At 43.9% G+C, this 25337-nt stretch overlaps 1 protein-coding gene across 1 annotated transcript in view; it reads left to right on the forward strand.

Annotated features, from left to right (window-relative positions):
* The first annotated feature begins 5860 nt into the window (after window positions 1-5860).
* Window positions 5861-25337, forward strand: part of NDRG3 (NDRG family member 3) — a 73337-nt gene continuing 53860 nt past the window's right edge. Inside the window, 1 exon segment of the mRNA XM_040079753.1 lies at window positions 5861-5980. The gene's annotated coding sequence lies outside the window, so the exon portion shown is untranslated.

Genomic DNA, 25337 nt, shown 5'->3' on the forward strand with positions numbered 1-25337 from the left:
CCTTTCAACTCTTCTGCTTCCATGAAAGCTGCAGAAAGACACAAGTGGGCCATGATTACAAAGCAATGAGGCTTATGGAGAGCCCTCTGCTCTCAGCATTACAGTCTCTGTTGTATGGGGCAGAGCAGCTGGTGTGAGCCAAGGCACAGATAGCATGCAGGGAGCTTTCTGGATGGAGTAGCACTCTGCTCCATATCCTGTCTGTGACTGAAGGTGAGGAGTCATCACCTGTATAGCCTGGATAGATACTGGACAAATGGAGCCAGCAGGAGAGATCCATCCCAGAAAAGCAGAGCTACAGGCAGCCCCTGCAGGAGAGTACAGGCTCCAGCCAGGAGCTGCTGGGGCAGCTTTGCTCTCTGCATGAAATTGAAAAGGCATGGAAAATCAACCTCAGTGGCCCAGTAGATCTGAACAAACCTGGTGAGGCCTGGGAATGCAGGCATGGCATAGTTGTACCCCACTGTTCCCATGACTACTGCAACAGAAGGCAGAGGCATCTGCTCAGAACCAGCCCCAGGTTCTTAACTACCTGCCACCTGCTCCCCACTGGCCCTTCCTGGTGCTCATGGAAACAAGCCATCCATCAACTGGGACAGCCCTCAACAATCAAATGAGTGTCCTGTGGGAAAAACAATGGCATAGGCTCCCTTCACCGTGCACTTGAAGCAGCGTATATGCTGCATGCTTCTTTCTGTGCTGTCACAAGAACTGTTAGAGAGGAAAAGGCTAGATTTTAAACTCTTTGCAGAACTGCACCAACCCCAGCAGCCTTCCAGCCCTGTTAGATGCTTTGATGGGGACTCAGTTTTGTTAAAGCTGTATCTCTGGCAGATACTCTCTCCTCAGAGAGGGCTGAAGGCAAATATGCAGAGATGTTCTAACATCTCTGATTGCATCAAAAACCAATAGTGTTTTGGAAAATCTGACTTGGATTAGTTAGAAGAGAAGCTGGCAGAAACAGACTGAATTCTAGCTGTTATTTTCCAAATTCAACTTCCCTCTGAATGCAATCATTCAGTTTAGCTGCACTAAATGTGCACATTGTGCAAGTTATGTGTGAGGGTTGTGTTGGCTTAAGACAGTTTTATCACTTTCACCAGTTGAACAATTAATTCACCAGTGAACAATTAATTTTTCCATAAATCTTGAAAAATAATTAATTTAATTAAAATAGAATATTGTTTCAATACTGTGTTAGTATTTTGAACTACAGACCTTTATGGAGGGAGTAGTTGCTTCATTGCTACTGATCTCCTACATCCAACTCACGTAAACGGTAGATTTTGACAAGAAGGAATGTTCAACCAAAGCTTTGTGAAGAATTTAGGCTGCCTTGAGAACTTTTGAAGCTAGATCTTGCTTGTTCAGAAAAGAACAGAAACCTGTTCTCTCCTGATGTTGATAAGGGCAGTAGAACAGTACAGCATTTACTCTTATCAACGACAGTGGAACACAACAGTACAGCTTTGGAGAAACAAATAAAGGATGTAAATCAGGCAAACAGAAATCAAGCAGGCAACAAATTGCAAGCAGGATGCCAGCTCAGGTCTACAAGGCTGACAAAACAGAAGTTGCACAAAAAGCTAATACTGTGCTTACTCAAAAGTGGGAGTTAAGGAACAGCCACCTAAAATGGACACCAGAAGCTGAAGATGGACCCAAAAGAACTATATAAGGACTTCTGATAAGACATGCGACTATGTAAAATAAAGCCAAGGAAGTGGGGATAACCTATGAATGTAATCAGCGTGCATGATAAAATCCCTGTTCATCCAACACTCTTCAAACTGAAAGAGGGATCCCCCAAGTGACCAGCACGCAACAATAAAGAATGCCTGCTTCTAACACTCCGAACTGTGGTACAAAGTTCCTGTCCAGCAGATTTCACTACCAGTGTGAAGTCAGATGGCCCATCCAGGGCCTCCGCAGCCCCACCCACTCGGACCCTTGGCCCAGAGCCACACTGAGGACACTTGGCTCAACTGAATGACTCCAAAAGTATTGAGGAATCCCAGCCCTAACTGGGACTGCCTGTACAGCCAGAAAACCATCTGCTTTCCAGCCCTCATCCATGCCCACATGGTGGTAATTGCTACATTGGATGCTCAACACTTCAGTGTAATTGCCAACAGCACCACTTTTCTTCTGTAATAGCCAACAGCTGGCCTGAAGGCCTCACAATTATAATTAATCCCCTTTTAATAACTGAAAGGTGACAAATTACCTTGATTATATAACTTGACTAGCATGGACTGTTGGAAAGCAGACCTAGGCTGTTGGGGACGCAAGCAGCCATTGGCTGGTTGGCCAGGTGGCAACTAGTTTGCCCAATAGAGGTTGACCACACATACCTTTAGATCTACATAAGGAGAAGAGGACTCAATAAAAGTTGGCTGTTGTGTGTGAACCTGGTGTGTCTTGTCCCTTGTCTTCTCCCAAACTGTGACATTTTTCAGTGTCTTCCTGGAGAAAAATAGAAACTAACACTTTCTGGGAGAACTGCAGGAAAAAAAAAAAAAAGACACAGGTCAGTCAAAAACACATGGGGAGGCAGTGGTGTTAGGGGAAATGCTGCTGCCATTTGTAGGGTCCTAGGCTGCTGTTATGCAGCGTAGCCACAGATGAAATAATCATGGACTTACCACAGAATCCCTAAGGTTGGAAAAGCCCTCTGACACCACTGAGTCCAGTAATTAACTCAGCACTGCCAGGGCCACCATTCAACCATGTCTTGCTGTTGAGGAGCTCATTCAGTGCAGGAGTTGGTGGTGCAGCTGCAGTGACAACTCCAGACTGACCTCCCTGAAGTGAGGCTGTGAAATTCAAACCCTGTGCATAATAACAAAGGGCACTGGACCTGTGGCCCAGCCAGGTGCCCAGACACTGCAAAAGCAGCAAAATCTGAGGGCTAAGGAGGAAGAGCCAAGACTTGCATGAGCTTGGACTGTGAGGGGATAAAAGCCCAGGAGTCTTTTGTTGGGGCTGCTCATTGGAGGCACCAGCTCAAGCTCTTTCTGTGTTACTGTGCCTGGAATAAAGGGCTTTATGGAACAAGACATGTGAGACTCCCATGAGAAACCTGGGGTCGGACTGGTGAGGAAAGCTGGTCTGCCTGTGAGAGTGGGGCATGCAGGGAGTCAAGCAGGGCACTCCTAGGCTCACTGGAGCTGCTACTGCAAAGGGGCTTGAGTCCCAGCAGTTAAAGTTGCTGGTAGTGGAAGAGTGACTGCCAGAGAGTCTTGGGAATGGTCAGACTGGGAAGTTTTGTTAAGACCCAACTGCCACATCCACACATTTTTTTGAACACTTCCAGGAGTGGTGACTCCAGCACTGTCCGGGGCAACCTGTTCCAATGCCTCACTACCCTTTTAGTGAAGAAATTTTCCTTGATATCCAATCTAATCCTCCCTTGGTAGAAACTTGAGGCCATTTCTTCTTATTCTGTCAGTTGTTGGAGTGAAGAGCCTGACTCCACCCTCCTGTCAAGGAGTTGCAGAGTCTCACCTGAGCCTCTTTTTCTCCAGGCTGACCCCCTCCAGCTCCCTCAGCCACTCCTCAGGATCTTGTGCTGCAAACCCTTTTTCAGCTGTGTTGCCCTTCTCTGGATACACTCCAGCACCTAATCCATGCGGACAACAGCAAGGACTGTGGGGACCAGCCAAATCAGGGAGCCTAAAGGAAGCTTCCTGGGTGGGAGAGCCAGTGCAATGATTTACAGTCTTGTGGCAGGAAATTCCCCTCTTTCTACCTCTGTTCAACAGCTCATCTGTTTATATAATCCCTAAAAATGTAAGCAGAAGTATTGATGCTTCTGCTTATGGTGCCTGCACAAGTCCATACTTAACCCTCTTCTTTCCTCTCTAGCTCTTGGCAGCCCAGGCAAGCTCAAAGGTACTATGAAGAGCTGCAATTATGCTTGGTCTTGTACAAGAAGGGGCAGACAGCACTTGGCATGTTACTCTTTAATGGCTTTTATATGAAAAAATGTCTATATGAAACAAAAGTTAAAACGATGCATTTAAAAATGAATTGTTCAATTAGAATAAGGTTGATGGGATGTAATACACATTGTAGGGGCTTGCCCAAGGGACAAGCCACTTAAAAGCCAAGATCCATCCAGAGCCAAGCTGAGGAAGCACAGCTGGAGACAGGCACCTTCCTTTAAGTGAGACAGTGAGAAGAGCACTGGGCTCAGTGGAAATGGGACTTCCCAAGGGTGGGGTGGGGCTCCCAGGTGAGGCTGGTCTGTGTTGTGGGGACCTTGGTCAGAGACAGAAACGACAAGATTCACCGAGGGTCATCAACAAACAACGTGTTTTATTGTTCAGAACCCTCTTATACAGGGGGTTCAAATGTTTTGAGCTTGGATAGCTGATTAGCTGGGTTTTTGACACTGCCTAGCTCTTTAGCCAGTGATATGTCTGCATTCCGGATTGAACATGATTAGCTGAGTTCCTGGTTTGTGTTCAGATCTAGCCTATCACTGCTCACCAAAAGACTTGTTCTACTTCTTTTCTAGGACGAGCCAGGCTAGCCAAATTCGGTTTATGTTATGCCCAGATTTATCTTGTCCAGCTACAGACCAGCTGTATTTGTGACAGGTCAGACTTCTGTGGGTACACTCAGGTCCACTGTGAGGCCATCTCAGCCAGCATGTTCAGGGGCTGGTTTGTACCCAGTGTTCGCTTACTGCACACTTCTGAAGAGGGAATCTCAAAGAAGATCCTGGTCCTCATAGGTTGCACAGTCAGTACAGCTGGTGTGGTCTGCCTGAACTGCTGTCTGCTCCAAGACTTGTTCAAAGGTAGCAGGAAGAAGTGGTATAAGGGGAATCTGCCAATTCCAGGTGTGAGGACTTTCAGGAAGTACTTCTGAAGTCCATGGTGCAGTTATAGACCTTAGTGGCCCTGACCAGCCTGAGGCTTCCACCCACCCACATGATATATTCAGCGCTCTTTCTAATTATAGAGTCATTACATTTGGAAAATCCCTCTTAGGCCGTCATTAACCCAGTACCACTGTGTTTGTTCACTAAACCGTGTCCCCAACTGCCACATCCACATGTCTTTTGAATGCTTCTAGTGGCAGTGCCACCTGTCACTGCCCTGGGCAGGAGGTCCCAATGTCTGACCACTCTTTCAATGAAGAAATTTTCCCCAGTATCCAATCTATGGCACAACTTGAAGACATTTCTTCTCATCCTGTCACTTGTTCCCTGGGGGAAGAGCCTGACTCCCATCTCAGTCTATGGGGAACACACTCAGGAATGATTTACCTACACACACTTCAGTTCTATCTCGCCGACTCCATAGCCTTCAATTACTGAAGACCCGAGGTAAAGGCATTTCGCAGCACCACAGGGTGGCATCAGAAACCAGGGCATGGGTTAGGTTTGGGCAATATCTCGGTCCTAAGTGTTTAGGGTTAGTCCCTACCTTAGGGTAGGCGAGGGTAAGGCGAGAGGCCTTGGGGATGCCACACTACTCCGGGAATCGAGTGTTTCCACTTGGACATGCTCCTAGAGAGGGGGAAAGGGAGGAGGAGGCGGAGGATATCACGCGCCCTCCGCGGAGCGCTGCTCGAGGCGCCAGGCAAACAGCGAGCTTGCTGTGGGACAGGTTAGGCTGCGGCCCCTGAGCGGAGACGGAGGGACAGTCGTGCTCAGAGAAGACCACCCTATCGAGCCGCGCGCGCCAACACTGGCGCTTTCTCGAGCGCCGGTTTCACGACTCCGTCCCGGCCCTGTCCTCCACGGCTCCGCCCGCGGTGCCCTGACGGCTGGGGCGGGGCCCGGCGGGCGCCCACAACAAGGCGGCGCCATCTGGCGGCGGGAGGGAGAGGCTGCGAGAGGCGCCGCCCGAGGGCGGCGGGGGGCGGCGCCATGTTGTTTGTAGTCCCGATCCCGCGCAGCGGCGGCTCCCGCGCAGGCGCACAGCGCTCCATGCCGCGGGCGGAGTGCGGAGGTAACGCCGTCCAGGTGAGCCCCGGGCCGGCCCCGCCGGAACCCCTCCCCGCTCCCCGCCGGGACCCCCTCCACCCCCCCGCCGGGACCCCCCGCTCTCCGCCACACCTCGCGGAACCGTCGCGGCTCCGAGACGCGCGGCTGTGCCTAGGCAGCAGATGCCACGCGGCACCGGCGGGCGGGCCGGAGTAAATGGCAGCCGTGCCCGCGGGCGCCGTGTGTCCCGCCGCGCCCTGGCGCCGGCGGGGGTGATTTCGCCGCGAGGGGGGATCGGTGCCGCCGCCGTCACCCGTCGAGACGCGCCATTGAGGGGGGGCTCAGCGCAACCCAACTCTGCTGTGAGGCGCCGGCCGAGAGACCCGCTTCCCCCGCTGGGAGGGGGAAATGATCCTCGTCACACCGGGCTGCGCTGGGAGTGGGGGAAACGCCTCGGAAGTGCCCGAGGTTATTGCGGAGATTTTTTTTTTTCATGTGAATGACGGACGGGAGTGCGTCCGATGTTCTCTTTTCTCTCATTTATAGCCTTTCTTTCTGGTGTTCAGATCTCAGAATTCTCTTTTTTATTATTTACTTCGGACAACGCAAACCGGGTGTTTATCTTTTTAATTCGGCCCAGCGTTGTCGGAATGTGAATGGCAAGGGACAGGCTTTTAAAGATTTTCGTTGACTTGCAATATCATGTCTCTTTTTTCTGTTTAATAAATATTTTGTATTTAGTGTAAGTCACAAGGAGTCATTCAAAACATTGTCACGAAATCAGAGGCTTCTGCTGTGTTAAAGGAAATCATTATAAAACGGCCGTACCGAGGATGGGGTATTACAAAAACAAGTGAGGCTGGGAGCCCTGACCAGGCTGCCCGGAGGCTGGCGGCTCGCGGCACTGCCTCGAGGGGTTGCATTGCTCATGGGGAGCCTAGGGTCTGTACCTTCCTTGGTGGCTCGAGAGTCCGAGCAGGCTGGAGCCAGTGTGCAGTCGTGTCATGATAAGATGCGGTCACAGCATGAATTGCTGTCAGGTTCTGACTTGGTCACATGCGTGTTTGCTCCGGAGAACAGGAACTGTCTGTTAGGGATCAGGGAGTTGTGCCTGGGAAATCCAAAAGGTTTTTTGTGCTTGCCTGCTGGGGTGATGAGAAGATGGGAGTTACAAGTGGAGGAGAATGGAATATGAGCATGCAAAGCCAGGTTGGACAGGGCCTGAAGCAGCCTGGTCTAGTGGAAGGTGTCCCTGCTCATGGCAGGGGGTTGGAATTGGGGGAGCTTTAAGGTCCCTCCCAACCCAGGCCATTCTATGAAGAAACTCCTGCTATGTGTATCAAGCATGCTTATGAGTCTCCCATGTTTGGAGGACTTGGAGGCTCATTGCTTTAGCTTCTGCTTTGCCTTGTCTGTAGAAACAACAGTCTTCCAAGTGATGGAGCCCAGGAGACCAGGTTTAGCAGCAGTATATCAGGGAAAAGCAGAAAGGTTGTGTAAAGTCAGGGAGCTCAATTTAAAATAAGCATGAAGGTTTTCTAGCACAATAATTTCCTTGGGCTAGGCAAGAAGACCTCACCAGATACCTTGCTTAGTGAACTGGGGTAGAGTCCCGAAGAAGCAAGGTGATCAGTAGGAATCATCTGGATTATTGGCAACTGGACTGGAGATTGTTGAGGGGGCTCAAGATGGCCAATGACTGTTCCAATTTCAATTATTTGTTTGGAATTTTGAGCCTTGTGTGACACCCAAAGCACCGTGTCTTAGGGCAGCAGCTTCATGTGCCTTATATTTGACTTGTGTCGAGATTTTGCAAAGGCAGAAGCTGGAAATGTTACACAATGGAAATTAAACAGTATTATGCAGTTAAAATCATACAACTGCTGGAGGCAGCATTATAACCTGTAACTATATTCCTACCTACTCATTCTGTATCTGATGTTAAAAATTAATTGAATTGAATAAATGTGTTTGATTTAGATTTTTCTAATTTCAAATCATCTTCAGAAACCCTCTATTGACAATTGATGGAGAGACAGGAAGACTGATTTGGTGATCAGGATTCGATTTTACTCAGGTTCCCCAAAAGCTTATATACCATTTCAGGAAGGTTAATAATTTTCCACTACAATAATTAGGTTAAAAGATCATACATACAACGCATACATTTACAACATGCTTTGCTTGTAGAGCATTGATTGAATCTTCTCTCTTCCTGTAAACAGGTTTAATCTCATCTTTTGTAATCTTCAAGGCTGTGTTTGTTCCTGCCATGGCATCTTGGTTATCAAACTAGCCATGCTAATTAAGTCTGTCTTACTCTCTGTCTTGTGTATTCACGCAACCCTCCAGTGCTCCCATTTGCAGCTCTTATTTCACATTGGTCATACATGGTCCTCGGTGTTTTTCATTGGAAAGTGTAAGTATAGTGGTACCTTTAGATTTCAGAGGCTTTATTTTGTACAACATGTATATTGATTCCCTAAAGATATACTAGAAAATCTTTTCAAAGATACTTCTTTTTTAAACATTCCTCTGTTGTATGCTCAAGGTAAGCATTGTAGCAAAGAGTAATAGATACATATTTCAGTAAGAAGCACAAAAATTTATAATTGTAGTATAGTTTAAGGACAAAAAAAACCAAAAGAGAAAGCAATTTAGCTTTAAATTTTTGAGGGGGTTGTGTTTTATGTATAAGAAGAGACTAGAGGTTTTAATTTTTAATTACTTCATTGCCATTCTCACAAACAGTAGCTTCATTTCTTCCTGGAAAATGGTAAAGCCGAAGCCTCAGTTCTGTTTCCATAGGCAGTGCTAGCACCATAACCCTCCCTGAGCAGGGCTTATCTTGTGCTCGTCCTATCAGCTGTGTCTTGGATATAAATAAATATGTCTATGCTGCTTAAGCCCAAGTTGGGCACTGTGCAGGGCTCGCTCAGGCTATTTGAGTCTTTGAATATTATGGCCTGGTTTAACTTGTGATAATTCCAGGAGCAGAGGAGCAGTTTGGTAGTTTTCCCTGTGTAATGTTGAAGACAGTGTTCCTGATAGGTGTATCAGTGCACCTCAGTGGTTTAATATTTATGTGAATGCGGTTTGGGAGGAATAATAAAGTCCTATATTGTTTTTCCCTGGGTTCCCTGGGAATTCTCAGTGTTCTGGCCAATCAGGTCAGTTATTAAGCAGAGCAGTTGTGATTTGGTCCTGCTGTGGAAAGGGGTGGGTGACTGCCTACTATTGTGCAAAGCAGAGTTGATGAGAGACTCAATAACATCACTTGGTTTTCAGTTCTGTGCTTGCAAATTCTGAATTATAAATTGAATTTGCTGGATTTTTAATGATCTTATTGATCACGGTCCCATTGATCCCATTGTATTCTGTGACTGGTATAGCACCATTTATTGCAGTAATCCAGCGGGTGCCGTGGGAAGCATGGAAGTAATAGCTCTGTTTTCATTTGGCTGTTGTTCTTTCCAGACTTGGATGCATTTCTGTATTTACAATGGGCTTAGTTCCCAAAAGGGGTTTTTCTTATTTTACATAATATATTAACAGGAGAGGTTATAAATGTAATGTTTATTTTTAAATAACCCTTACTGTTAGGTCATGTATAAACCAGACTTCCTTTGTAGTTACCAGATGGACTGAAGGTGTGAAACGGCACTTCCCCTGCCCAAGAGCTGGAATTACAGCTTTTATCTGTGTGTTTGAACAGAGGAGATAGGCAATCAGCTGCTTCGTTTTCACCTCTGTTTTGGTAATGAAGCTGTGTGTTACACCTAAAACCGGTCTAAAAACTGGCTGCCATGCAAGAGGGCTGGTCGTATTCTTGCTCTCTCTCTTGTACCACCTTCAGCATTTATTGGAGGTTTTCCTGATCCAGTTTAGTTTGCTGAATAATCAGAATACTAATCCAGCCCCTCTATGTCCTCATCTCCCCAGAAGATCAGCTTTTGCTAGGTAAGTAAGCGGAATGAATCAAAAAACCAGTCTGAAGAGTACCAGAGATGTAATTGATTTTTGTCGTGTAAGAGAGCTGTTCTTTTTTAACAGTGAGCAAAAAGAGAAGAGTATAAGGTCAGGATGTATAATATAAACCTTTGCCTGATGGCCCTCTTGTCTTGTCATTTGTAGGATGTCAAGAGGTAGATGCTGTTTGCTTTTATTTTGTTAATGATTAATGCATTTTTCTTCTGTGAGCTAGCCCATGTCTCCCATCCACTTAAATGTAAGGTACTGCCACATCCCAGAGGAGATTTTCCAGAGCACAGAATCACCTTGTAGGTGCTGGCTACCTCTGTTTGTTTTGTTTTGAACTTGACAGCTGTTGACTTAATTTCTTATCTCTTAGCTGTTTTATTTGGACACAGTGAAGAACTGATCTCAATTTACCTTCTTCGTTCACTTCATGATTTTACAGGTTTCTGTTGTATGTCACTGCAGCAATCTGTTTCCAGGCAGAAGAACCCTAGCCTGATTGATTATTCCTCATTTGTATTTTCAATCCTTGTTTTCTTTTAAAAAATACTTTCCTTTCCATTATATTCTCTTGAAAGGAAGAAGCAGGCACTACATCAAGGATTTAAGATGCAACCATTCTATATTTTTATATGGTGGTTTCATTAGTAATAATTTTCTAACATTATTTTTTCATGTGTTAAATTACTTTGAACTGATGCTTTAATCAATCTGTTGTGACTCCAGCAAGATTTTTGGAATGTTAATGATGAGTTTGGAGCACACCACTCGATATGTGAAATAAGGACTATTTATGTTCAGACTGCAACTTCATTTGCGCTGAATTTAATCTGTTATTTTATTTCTCCATTATTACTCTCAGAGGGTTTTTCTGCAGATTTTCAGACAGCCTTTCTCTTTGCTCTCAGAATAGCTTGTATCTTCAGGAGACTTTCACTCTGCTCCTTGCCCCTTTTCCCTGGACTTTAGGAATACAGTGTATAGTACAGTGTTGCAAAAGGCTCCTTGCAGTCTCTCTCCCTGGTAAAGTTAACCACTTATGCCCACCCTCTGTGGTCTGCTTTCAGCTGCATGTTAGTCCAGGTGGGGGCTTTGCCACTCAGGGTTTTCTGAGGTTCTCTGGATATTGACTGTGCAGCTGTTCCGTCTGCCGTGAATGCTCCTCAGGCAGAGGCTCTGTGTGTCCTGTGCCTCTCTGGCACTCCTGCTGCCCTGCAGTGAGCCCGGTCTGCAAGCAGCTTGGACTGGAAATGAGCCCAACAGGTTACAAATTAATGCCGATTTCGTGGTGTACTAGCAGTATAAAAATGTGGGGGTTTAATTACAATCAGTCAGGTAAGTGCAGATGTCTCTGCTTGCTGCTGCTGATTGAAACTGCGACCTTACGGGCTGAACTGTAGCCTAGACTGAGGCCATGTGTCAGTGCATGCACCCCCTATTTCAAATGGTCACATTTGATGCTGTAGGTAGAGTAGCATGGCTTGGTATGAATTACACCTAGGTACTAATTCAGCCGATTTTGTGACTGCATGTTGAATGGTTTCCCTGGGCTGAGGCAGATAACAGTCTGGCCCTGGGTTAGTATCTGGAATTCCTTAAACAAAGACAGTGATTAAGGAGGGTGTTTAGTGCATTTATGTAAATTAATAAGGATCTAGTAATACCTTTATCCTATATATGGACTTTATTCTAATTTATTTATAACCATGATAAATACTTAACAAATATAACTGGAAATTCACAAATTTTGCTACTGATACCCTTACAGTGTTTTGTAAATTCTAGAATTATTTGAGGTCTGTGTACATTTAGGCTTTCTAAATACAAAGGATATAGATCTTTACTGAAATTTCTGTTCACTAAATTGATTTTTGAGATCTGTTCTTGAAAATTTGCTTGGATTCCCCAGTACTGTTGTCATACGTAGTAGTTTTCTGCTGAGGAATTTTTTGGTCTTTGTGTAGAAACTGAAGTTAGGTGCTTATGTTTTTATCAGTTTCTTTTGGCTGTGGCAGTTTTGAAATTTATTACTTAGCCAATAAAATCTGTGGGTGGGGGGATGGGTTCAGGTTGTGAAGGGTATTTCTACCTTTGCATAGGTAGAGAGAAAAACTTGATTTCTGTAAGTGTGTAGTTTTATGACTTAGATTGGAAAAGGAGGGCATGTGCCCAGATGGTAGAAGATGTTGCTTGGGGAGTGGTTTAAGTCTGCTTTTCTGGGCTGCCAGCTCATGTGCTGTGTGTCTTGTCTGTGCCTTGGTGGAGAGCTAATATAACAGTGCTGCGAGTCTTGGGCAAGGACAAGCTGCTCAGCTGACAAGTGATTTGAATCATTGTATAAGAACTATACATTTCGTCTTGCTTATATAGTTCATTCTGATACGGTTTTCCAGAAAGAAATGGCCCTTGTTATAAAAGAAACTTCTTTTTTCCTTTAGCTTGGATGAAAAGGTTATCAAATACATATGGACCTCAGAAAAGCCAGGGAAGATTTTTTTCTCATTTTACTGTGCAATTGTGCTTTATCCATCGGCTGACCTAAAGAAAGGCACAGAGCTTGGTGAAAATCTTCATGTAGATTAGCTCAGCCACAGAATAAAACTATGCTTTCCTGACATTTTTCAAGTGGTTAAATGGAAGCATTCATTATTACGGGGTGGGGAGATTATTACTTGTAGCAGTAGGTGGATGGAACACTCAGCAGGTATTCCTGCCAGTTAATGTTTATTAAATAGTCTGTGAGGTCACCTGTCAGTGAGTGGCCTCTGCTCCATCCACACATAGGTGTGAGCATGGTCACACTGCTGTGAGGTTGCAGTACCTGTGGGGGTCCAGGAGTACTTTGAAGTTGAGAGCACAACTGTGGGACCGCAGGGCTACTGGTTCACAGTGAGGACATTGCCCTAAGAGGAGAGCTATTATTCAATATTTTTAACTGGGCAATATCTATATAATGCAACCACTGTAGCTGCTGCTCTGGTGTTGTAAGAAACATAAGAAGTTGTTTAGAAGATTGTCTGTCAGAATATCTCCTTGGTGAATCCTTGGCTTGTCTGTGTTAGCCTGTAGTGCTGGGCTGTAGCCAGGGGTTGTCTCCATGGCCACAATATGACTTGGTAGTGTTGGGCATCATGCTCATTCATGTTGCTGAATTATTGTAACTGAAGAGTTGGTATAATCTAGGTCTCACAACTGACATTTTTCAGTTACTGACCTGTCATTGTCAAGATTTCAGCACAGACATCTAAGTTGCAAAAGGGCTGGACTTTTCCAGCAGAGTGAATTAAAAAAGCACAGAGAGGGCTGTAGCTTTGTTTGTACAAAAGTACAATTACTAATGAAGTAATTCAGGTGATCTCTGCTTTAGTGTAATTTTGTTTTTTCTCGGTGCCAGGCTGAAGAAAAAGCAAGGCCTCCACTACAGAGAGCAATATGGGCTGTGTGCTGTAGAGATTGAGGTGTACCCCAGCCTGGGAATGCTGTCACGTGGAGGGTCTTGACATAAGAGAGTAAAGGCTTAAAATATTTTTCTGGCCACACTGAGCATTGCCCAGGTATTCAATACCTTTTGGACACTTAATTTCTGTATTTGTAACTGTTTTAATTGCCTTGGAGCTCGTGGCTATCCTGCCCCTGGACTCAGTTGCGAGGCTGACTGCATGAGGCAGGGGCTAGAGACAATTTGCCTGTGATTTCAAGGGATCACAAAGTTTTTCTAAGCTTCTACTAAAATGCCCCAGACAACTCAAAGTCTGTCCTCCTGCCAGCCCAAGCTTCAGGAAGCACCTCCACACATTTTTGAGCTCTGTTGCTCTTCAAAAGGTTTTTTCTCTGACCTCTTCAGCAGCAGTTCAAATCTTAGAAAATAGAAGCCATGAGCATTCTCCTGTTTCCAACATGCAAAAGAGTTATTGATGTGGAATTGCAAAGTGTGATTCTCCAGTTGGAGAAGCTTTTTAAAAAACTAAAAGACAGGTTGATTTTTGTTGTCGTGGTATTTGCATATGTGCTTGTCTGGATGTGGTCAGAGGATCTGTGACCAGACTCTTTTGTGACAGTAATGGCTGACTGATTTCTCTGTGGCTGTGCTCCAAAGGAAGGAGCCATCTCAGGTTTGTGATGATTACTCAGAGGTGTTACTTGCCTTAGAAGTGATTGACTGTACCGCAGCACTCCCTGTCACTCAGCCAGTGTTCCAGTTCCCACCCCAGACCTGCAAGGAAGTTAAAAACCTTTGCTGATCTGATTTCCTTGGGGACTATCCTGGTTCTTCTGAACTTCTGTGGTGCCATGCTGGGAAGCATAGAGATGGAGGTGCAGGGATAAGAAATGCCGTTATATTTGCTGACACCCCCACCCCCCTCCATCTTACTTTCTGATATATCTATACTTTGAGTGGTAAATGGAAGATTTTTTTTTCTGATTTAGTATTTTAATGATGGCACTGAATGATCTTAGAGGTCTTTTTGAATATTGATGTCATGCCATCTTTCTGGTCCCTCTCTGGCCTGAGAAGGTCCATACCAAAGCAGTTAACAGACTTCTTTCTTACCAAATGCTTTTTTGCTGGTTTTGTTTGTTTAGTTTCCTGTTGATATTGAGTATGTCTTCATTAATTCTTTGTAAATGCATAGGAATGTTGGCAACCATTTCCAAATTATAGGTAGCCTGACAGTCCTGTATCCAGGTATTTTGGCAGTTCTTGAAATCTGGGAAACAACAATGTCAGCCCTAGGGCTGCCTGGTCATGTGTACTCCAGAAGCTTCACAAGAATAATGAACCCATCAAGTCCTTTGGATAGTGATGGAGCTTACACTGTAAGAAGTGGCTTTTGTTGTGACATTTGGTAGTAATCGCCTAAATGAAGTGTTTTCAAGGGGCATTCTAGGCCACTATAATTATATTTATGCTGCACTCATACCAGTATAAAAATGTCTTTAAAACGATTTGCAGAGCTTACCAGTTGGTTTCTCGGGAGGGGGTCCTGTGCCTGTTCCACGTGACTGTGTTCCATTTCTGGCAGTGGTTTTAGGTGGTAGAAAATGATATTTCCTTACTGAACACTGTTTTCCTTGGCAGTGCAGTGACTTCTAAAAATGTCTAAGAAATCTGTCATTCTGCCTTTTTTTTTTTTTTTTTTTTCCCTTAACTGTGATATCCTGAAGGGAGCAGAATTTCTGTAGGAATTCCAGCATCAGCAGTGAAGAGCAGATGGGAATGTGCAGCACTGCGAGGCAGAGAAGAAGCAGCTTTTGGGAAGGGACAGTGAGCTGAGTGCTTGTGTCACTTGGGGCTGAGATTCAGGAAGTGTCCTCAAGAGATGGTTTGATCTGGGAAAAAAGACTTCTTATTTTTTCCTTGTTTTAGAAAATGTTTTGTTGAAGTTGTGAAACAAGCCCAAGACAGCCTTTAAATGCCAGCTTTGGAAATTGCGTTGCATAGGATTTCTCACACAGATGGAGGAGACATTCACTGAGCATTATATTACCTTTTTTTGTCAGTAGTAGAAGTGTAATGTAGAAGTGTAATGCAGGTTTTTCCTTGGGCCTTATGAAAGATAACTGCTTTCCCCCCCTTTATTTCATTTTTCTTTATTAAAAAGACAGGAGTTTCTTAACAATAAAAGCAGTAAAACAGCAGGAAAAGCCTGTGCTCTCTTTAAAAGAAGAAAGAAATAAGAAATAGGATAAAGTCCATTGTATGGTATAGTAAGCTGTCACAGCTCAGCTGACCTGGAGTTGGACAAATAAATCTGGACATAACAGAAAATCCAGCTCGGCTAAGCCTAGTTTGTTCTCGAACTAGTCCCTGGGTAAGCAATGATAGGATGGATTTGAAGTTACACAGGGAACCCCAGCCAATCCTTTTCAAGCCTGTAGGCAGGTGTATCACTGGCCAGAGAGCTGGTGCTGAAACCCCAATCAATCAGTTGTTGAAACCCAGGAGTTTTGAACCCCTTATAAAAGGAGATCTCAAACAATAAACCAGGCTGTTTGTCGTTGACCCTCAGTGAGTGCTGTCCTATGTTTGTCTCCAACCAATGACAGTAACGTAATATGTGGTGAACCCCACCGTGGTCAACACAGCCATTTCTGCATGCAAGAGCAGGGGAGACAGATAAAAGTGAACAGAGCCTGACCAGAAGCGAAAAGCTGAAAAACCAAAAGGCGAATAGAGCCTGACTAGCAGAAAAGGTGAAAAACCAAGAGGTGAGTAAAGCCTTCTGTGGTAAAAAACTGCTTAAATCCAGATTCCTTTGTACATACCCCTGAAAATAGAAGAAAAACCCCGCCAAAGACATAGGTGGATGGATCTCCGTGGAACACCCAGTTATGAAGCTATGAACTCTTTTATTACTTCAACGGGGAGTGAAGCTTGAGCAACAGGCTTTAGAAGCTGCTGTGGACGCTGTAGACATTGTAAAGCCGTGGAAGTTTGTTTCAAATTTGCTGCGGTGATTGGAAGCCAAGCATAACACAGTGACAGCAGTGGAAATGCTGAGGGCACAGCCTTCTGAAGAATCCCAAGATGGTGGTCACTACGTGGTGCGGGAGCTGCCTCCTCAAGATGGCAGAGCCCACGTGCCACGAGTGCAGCCTGCTGAAACATCCCAAAATGGCGAAGCATGGGAGGCAGCCCATGGGAGAGAAGATGCCACACTGGGCACATGGTGACAGGGGCCGAAATCACCCCCATGTTGGTACCTGGGACTCCCTTTGGTGTGCCCCGAAGCACTGCAGCACCAGAAGCCAGAAGAGAAACTGGGAGCCCTCCCAGTGCTGCACGTACCCATGCCAAGTGTAGAGCCCCCAGCACCGCGGAACGCTACATACCACCACATTCACATCAAGACTCAAAAAGCTTGAGAAACACCATGGCAGCCAGTGCTGCTATCAGTGCCCGAGAGGCTGGGAGACCCAGCCAGCATGAGCGGTGCCCAAGACCGTGAGACACTGTGTCATGCTGGCTGTGAGCGGTCCCAGACGCCAGCAAAGCAGAGTGGGGCCACCAGCCACCACCGACAAGCTGCGTTGTCTAGCAACAACCGCAAAAGCTGTGTCAACTCCTTCTAAACCCTCAACAAACAGCTGTAAGTCTGCCAAGGGTGAGGGAGGAGAAAAAGATGGCCCCCTGATCCATGTAATCCTAGAGTGGACACAAACAGTATCACAAAACAACTTGCACTGCCCTGCACAATGTGATATTGGCTGGAGCTGTGTGATGGTGAGCAGTGGAGCCTGGGGGGCAGCCAAACTGTGGCAAGTGGAGGAGTTTTGCCAAGCAGCAAATGCCCAGTGGGAGGCAGAATGGCCCAGCCTCTGGTGGCAGGAACAGCACCAACAGAACCATGGCAAGTGGTGGAGGTGGAGCCTGTGAATATGAGCAAATTATTACAAACATCAGTGAATGATGTACTAGACGGAGTTGTTTAAAGGGTTTCAATGTTCATGCAGGCTTTGACCTGGTGAGCACTAGTTAATCACTGTGCATATTTGTCAGTACACTGTATGGTACTCATTAGATGTGTTTACATGAAGACAAATAAATTTTGTTTGCTGTGTAGCTGAATAGGTTTTGAGAACTCGCCTATCACTTACCCAGCCACAAATTGTTATGATTAAGCAAGACTGCTCTGTTATCCCTGAGACCTCTGAGTAAATCACGCTGAAAGCCACCATCCTGGAGAGTTGTCTTGGATTATGTAACCTAAAAAATGTATATTCTGTTTCATCTGTTGAAAGCTGTTTTTTGGGAGGTGTTTCCTGAATTTAGTAGGTTAAACTGTGTTAATGTTTATAGTTGTTGAGACCGAAAAGAGAGGTGAGTTCTCAAAACCTATTCAGCTACACAGCAAACAAAACTTGTTTGTCTTCATGTAAACACATCTAATGAGTACCATACAGTGTACTGACAAATATGCACAGTGATTAACTAGTGCTCACCAGGTCAAAGCCTGCATGAACATTGAAACCCTTTAAACAACTCCGTCTAGTACATCATTCACTGATGTTTGTAATAATTTGCTCATATTCACAGGAATCCTTAAAAAATTATTGTGCCCCAGCCTGGTAGCTGGCATTCATCCTAAGGATAAAGTTAAAGCTTCTTAAAGAATTAACCAAGATACCATAATCCTCTGAAATTTTTTCAATGAGACTGATTAACGAAATTTTACTCTGTATTAATCTTAGCACCACAGCCAGACATGCTTACCCAGACAGAGGCATCACACAGTTTTTTTCCACCAAGGTGTTTGAGCCTTGCAATGACAATTCAAGCTGTCAAACACAGAGGCTTGTAATACAGTTAACACCTGTGCTGACTACCAAGGCCACACTGCACCACTGCAGATTGGGTAAACTGTTGTAGACTGGGTGCTTTACAAATCTGGCAAACTGATGTCACACATTCCTGAATTTGGATGTCTAAAATACGTATGTGTATCCATTGATACCTTTTCATCAGCAATATGGGCTACAGTACACACAGGAGAAAAAGGTTGGCATGCCATTGCTCATTGGCGATCAGCCTTTGCTGCTTTAGATACCCCCCATACCACTAAAACAGACAATGGCTCTGCTTATGTTTCACAAAATACAAGACAGTTCCTACAGCTCTGGGATGTGTCTCACCACGCTGGTATTCCCCTGTCAGCAACAGGACAAGCCATCATGGAGTGTGCACGTGGCACTTTAAAGCATGAAGTTAGTAAACAAAAAGGAGGAATGTATAGTGAGACCCCACAGAACAGGGTAGCTAAAGCTATTTATACCCTAAATCATTTGATGGTATTAGAAAATTCCCAGAACACAGTAATTTTAAATCACACTTTCTATCATTACAATCATCCAGTGATGCTCAGTCACCCAAACCCAAGGTAATGGTGCAAGACCTTATCACCAGTAGGTTGGAGGGTTGGTAGGATCCTGTTATCTGGGACGGGGATACACTTGTGTCTCCACAGACACCGGGACTCCTTGGATACCTCCAGATGTGTCCACCTGCACTATGTCCTGCTTGGGACCACAAGCAGCACCCCCTTGGTGACCCCTCAACAGACATCATGGGGCTGTATGTGGAACAGTGATGAAAACAACTTGTGCACCTACCTTATGGAAATCTGGGACTCTTGAAGTGACAGTTTATTTAAGGATTTTGTTTGTTTACAATTTGTTTGTTCTGTTAGTTGGGTTTTTCTGATGGTTCTTAAAGTTGAATGGCTTCTTCTTTATAGTGTTAAGTTGCACTTGTAACTTCTAAGCATTTAGCCTGTGCCATGCTAGCCTGAAAGATTGTATTGTTGGTGGCCTTGCCTGATAGCTCCTGGAGGTGAGTGCTACAGCTCCCATGGTACATGGGATATGTTGCTGGCTAGGGGAGCTAGGTTTGTTGAGTTGGATGGAAAGCCTCATTTGAACTAGGCCCATGCTGTCTTTTGTCATCCTGTCTGCAAAGGGCCCTTGCAGGTAGGATGACAGAGATCACTTTGCGTTTTTTAATAAAATGAAAAGGGGAAATTGTCACAGCACAGTCCATTTGTAGCTGGACAAATAAATCTGGACATAACAGAAAATCCAGCTCGGCTAAGCCTAGTTTGTTCTCGAACTAGTCCCTGGGTAAGCAATGATAGGATGGATTTGAAGTTACACAGGGAACCCCAGCCAATCCTTTTCAAGCCTGTAGGCAGGTATATCACTGGCCAGAGAGCTGGTGCTGAAACCCCAACGAATCAGTTGTTGAAACCCAGGAGTTTTGAACCCCCTGTAAAAGGAGATCTCAAACAATAAACCAGGCTGTTTGTCGTTGACCCTCAGTGAGTGCTGTCCTATGTTTGTCTCTAACCAACAGCCATAATGTAATAGTAAGCTTTGAAGAAATTCATAGTAGAATAGAAGTAAGAACTTTAAACTGTGTATAAATGCAGGAGAAATACTATCAGTACTTCATTGTCATAAAACAAGAAGTGTTTAGGCTTGTATTATTCAGCCATTTAGGGAGGATTCCAGAATATGAATCTCTCTGCTTTCTCTCATTGGTAGGTGGTTGTTGTTCAGGAAAAAAATTGAAATGGCTTGAAACACATTGAATCAGAAAGCTTTATTTGTTACCTGAGTATTAATTGTCTGAACTGAGAATTGTTGTAATGAAGATATCTTGCTTCTCATTAGTTTTATTCCTTGATGTGATATATTAATGTTTCCTCAGATCTCTAGCCTTCAACTGTTCTGGGCTATGGATTGAATATAAACAAGGCACTTGTGCTGCTATTTTTATCCTGTCTCCCTGTTAAAATGAACTGCTTATGTAGAAGCCATCACCAATCACCTTGTTGGCCTAAAAATGACTTAAGCAAAGTCTTTGTAGTGTCAAAACATTCAGTAAGGAAAGGCTCACAGAGTTTAAATCCTGATCTCTAATGTTTTGTTTAGTGAAGTCTGAAGTATTTTTATCCCATGCCAAATCACTAGACTCAAATTTTCTTTTGTATTTTTAAGAAAACCCTAAGGTTTCTGAGCAGCAGTGATTCCAGAGTCTGGGACCTCAGCTTTCAAGACTGGCACTCACCTTCCCATCCATCAAGGGACTTGTTCCATGCTCTTGGTCTCTGCTTCCCTGCAGTAGGGTTCAATAATCTGAGTGGATCAGATTTCCCTGGTACTGGGAAAATCAGGTTGTGAGGAGAAGAGGAGCCTTCCTCCTGGTGTCTTTTGGTGCTTCCGAACTGCTGGGTGCAGTTGTAGTAGGAGGGGGATCTCTTTAACTTGTCTGGCCAAACGGACAAGGCCTGCAGTGGTTTCTGAGCAGCTATTAGAAAGTTCCATCCTTATTTTACTGGCATGCCTGTATACTCCTCATTTTTAAGGGATGAACACTCACATCATAACGTTGACAGCTGCTGCTTCTTCCTCTGAGCACCAGCATTAACACAGTCACCACTAACCTGGTAAGAAGCTTGATTGAGCGGTGCTGTGCTGTCTCTCATGCAGTGGCTAGATGAAGAGTAATGACTTCTATTACTGCTGATTACATAGTAGGTAGAAAACAGCTTTCAAACAATGATGGTGAGGGTTCTATTTTCTTCCAAACTGGCGGCAGAGGAGAAGGAGCCTTGGAGCTTTACCTCTTTCTTGGTTTCTCCCTTGACTACATCTTCATTTGAAGGAAAATCAAAACATTTAATCTCTAACTGAGGTGAATATTTAACAGGAGTGTATCAGGTGCCGGTGTATTGGGCTGCAATGGAAAATGTTGGTCTCTTCATTAAATGCAAAGTTATTCTATGCTGACTCAAAAGATCCAAAGAGAAACAAGACTATTTCATTCCAGTGTGTGGTTTGGTGAAGGAATTGTGGAGAAAAATTTGTGTTTCTGTGCTAAACAGGAGGTTCAGCTAGATCAAAGAAACTGATCTTTGACTTCACTTTATTGAATAATATTGACATACGCAGCATTGCCTGAAGGGTTGACGAAGACTAGGAGTACAGCCTAGAAGGAGATCATGATAAACTCACTAGCTAAACCAGACCAAGCCGTTGTTTTGAAAAGAAATGCCTGCACCTGTGTTGATTCCCTGTGCACCCTTCGTTTCATAAAAGCTCTTGAACAAGGAGAGGGGTGTAGGACTTCTCTGCAGTGGATGAACGCTTTTTCTCTGGGAGTGGTGGGGGAAACAGGGCCATTTATGTCAAAGGTTGCATGCACGTTTACGAAGGTTTGTGGCAGTATTAAGGCACACTTGTAAAGAGAAACTCTAATATATCTCCCTGAAGAAGTGCAAAAGTTCTATAAAGCAGTAAAATCATAAATTTTAAGCAGAATAATCAACACTGGAGCTCATTATCAGCATAATCGAGCAAACTCTTGAGTATGGGAGAATTAGAAAAGAGAGAGAGAGGTGATGAGAGAGTTAAGGCATAGAATTAGAAGAGAGAAGGAGACATTAAATGGTTTAGGACTTTGCACCTTGGAAAGAAGCCACTGGGACGACAAAGGAAAGTAATAAAGCTTTATGAAAGGGTGACTGGTGCAGGAGGTGAGTGAGGAATAACCGGCATTTCTGAGGCCATAAGGACTGTTGGGACATCCAATAAAATATAGCTATAAATCAGACAGATGGAAGATTTATTTTATACAGTGTTTTCACAGTATTAACCATTGCCAGAGAATGATGGGGAAGCGAAAAGCACAGAGATGTCAAAGTTAGAAAAAGAAACTGAAGACAGGTGACATTTATTTGTATCAACAAACATAATCATAGTTAGCTTTGAGGAAACACGAAAAAAAATCCTGTGGCACTAAGTGATAAAGTAGTATTTTAAATTCAGCAGAGTGAAGTAATGCAGCTGGGGAACAGCCCCCACTGTATGTGTACAGTGATGAGCTCTGAATTGCTTTTCCAGTCAGAGGCAGAACTGGGGGTTATAATCGGGAGCTCTATCAAAATAGTTCATTGTTTAGAAAAGCAAATTGAAGGTTAGATGCTTATGGAAAAATAATAGTGATCAAACTAGGAAACAGTGGTGTGCAAGCTCACAATGCCCCTGTGTTGTGAGTGCTGCATGAGTTCTAGTCCCATAGCTCTCAAAGACCCAGTGAAACTGGGAGAGATTCTGAGAAGGCTGATATAAGTGATCAAAGGTTTGAAATGAGTTCCTTGTAAAGAGTTATAAAAAGATCAAAGCTCTTCAGTTTTAAAAAGATGTCTTTGAAGAGGATATGATGGAAGCACAGTCTTAGCAGCATGGCATGTATGTGAACCCATTATTCACTGTCTCTTGATAAAAAGACTAAGACCACCAAATAGAAATAGTGGGTGGCAGGCTCAAAACAAAGTGAGATAATTCTAAAGTGGAAGCAGGACCTCCTCCTTTCTCTTTGGCACTGAGGTTTTAATCTGTTGGAACAATTCCCCAGATTTAAGCTGATTTATTCTGCAGTTAACACTTCATCAGAACGCTGTTCTGGGACTTTGTAAGCTTAGCTCTAGAGCTCTGTTCACAAGAGAAATCCTTTTGATTGGTGTAGCAGGTATATGCAGCCTGGCAGGCTAAAATGGCCCCCCTGATCAATTTTCATTGGAAAAATCAGTGCAGCTTCTCAATAAAATATTATAGTACAAATACCTGGTAAAGTCAAATACAATTCCTGTAGCTCAAGACATACAGCCTCATCTTGTATCTCGTGTTTTCAGGTTGTGATAGAAGTATTAAAACTTGCCTGACAGCAAGACATTGTTAGGAAAATCAATCCACGAACACCAGTGGTTTATGTCCAAAAAAGGAGACAGAGGAGTCCTTTTACTTTATTCGAGTGAAGGGAGAGGCCATGGGGCATTTCCCCTAGAGTCTCCCAGATTTTTGGAGGACACAGCCTCCTTTTTATCCTAATTTCCCGGCCGTATTTCCCTCTCTCTTTCCCCATTGGCTGAGGTACTTGAGAGGTACGGACTTCCTGAAATGCCTAAGACCTAAGATTCCCCTTTTAATGCATAACCCCCCTAATTTTTAATTCTTATGGGATTTATGTTTTTTCCCCATTGTTACTTTCATCTTTTGATATCCAATTTTATTTATAAATAAACCTACAGTTTGTTTGTAAAGGCAAATGTCTTTTCTATTCATCAATCAGTGGAATCATTGTCATTGTTTCTCTTATCTCTCAGTGCTAGTTTTATCTACCAGCAGACCCAGGGCTTGTTTGTAAAGACAAATCTTGTCATTCCTCTCAACCTAATATACCTTCTTTGTCTGACCATTAGCTGGGATGGTGGCATTTTTTTATGCTGTGGTGGTGGTTCCAGATGCGTCTACTACAGAAATAATATGACATTAAAATACCAACCAGTTGCAATAGTGTTGTTCTGGGATTGCTCCACAGGAGTTAGAAAAGCAGGTGGGTTTGGATTCGTGGAAACTGGATATGGTTTCAGTGTACATGTACTATTTATTTGTGGTTTGTTACCTGTGGTTTCTTGTGTTTGCGTATTTATTGACAAAATTAATTTTTTGCCATTTTAGGCTGTTTTAGCATCTTGCTAAACATTTCTTTACTGAATTGTAAAGACAAACTCTACTAACTTAAACTCGTAAACTACTCAAGTGAACTGTGCTTTTGAATTGTGTTTAATGTCTGCTCTTGACCTGCAGAAGGGCATCTGGTCACAGAAGCATGTAATTGTTTCCAGTTCATTAAATAAAAGCTGTGACCTTAGTCTGCAAATCCTTGAGATATTTGGAGTTTGAAAGAGTAGGGAGTGGAGTGGTGGAGTCTGCTGATATTGCTGAGCTAACCCCTCATGGTCACTTGTGTGAGCACGTGGTCTCAAGGACCTTGTGTCTCCCTGGGGACACCTTACTCCTGAGCAGGGCACAGCTATGCCCAAGACTGAATTAGACTCTTAAGGTGCTGAGGGCTGTGTTCTGTGGTGAGTTACTATCATTTTACTTTTAAAGTGTTATTATGATCCAGAGGAATGTTATTACTGAGATTTCACAGATAACTAAATTTCCAGTGTTCTATGGGTGCTCTCAGACCTCTCCACTAGTCAACTAAAACTCATTAGCTGAAATTGCTGTGGACAAGGCTCAAAAGGATATCCATGCTTTGGTTCCCTCATGGTGGCTTAAACAAACACGATATTTTTTACAATTGGGTTTGGCGCCTGATTGTACCACAACTCACCTGGACTAATGCTGTCTTTCTTACACCTTGTGGTACGACTACCGTTCTTCAGAACATTTTAAATATTTTCTGAGGAAGTTTTTTAGATACCACTAACTAATTGCTATAACATTGCAATAGTGGACATGGGGTATGTAATACAACTGCCATTTTCCAAAAGGATATGGCAATGAAGCTTGGAAAGGGAGGAAAAATGAGTAATGTTGGAATGGATTAAATCAGTACAGAAGTAACTAGGGCTTTCATTTTATGTCTGAGATGCCTGCATCAGCTTAAATTCTGCTTAAAGGGTAATACGGGAGAAATGTACGAAAAGTACGAAAAGTAATGTTATGGGAAGGACATACTGCACCAAGTAAAAGTATTTGATAATTTCTCTCCAGATGAGTGTGGCAAGCCAGCCTGTCTTTAGAGATGATATTGTTAGGCTTTTGTAGGGTTGAGGCTGGCGTTCTAATCCTTGCTGTTTGTCAACGGCATTGGAAAGTTCCTTCTCTGGACAGCATGTGTGTGCAATGGGAGTTGTGACTCCTCAGAGCTGTTCAGATGGGCTGTCCAAAAGAGTTAGTCTTTGATAAAACCTTTGAAAAAAAAAGGGTATGTTACTATATATTGCATATTTGGGGGGTGGTTTGTAATAGTGGGGTGGAAGAGTATTCTGTGTATAATAGGTCAAGCTCTTGATAATTTTTGTGACTGAAGGAAGGAGAGCGACACCAAGATTTCATGGGAGAG

The sequence above is a fragment of the Hirundo rustica genome, chromosome 16 (assembly GCF_015227805.2).
Source record: "Hirundo rustica isolate bHirRus1 chromosome 16, bHirRus1.pri.v3, whole genome shotgun sequence".
Classification (NCBI taxonomy): domain Eukaryota; kingdom Metazoa; phylum Chordata; class Aves; order Passeriformes; family Hirundinidae; genus Hirundo; species Hirundo rustica.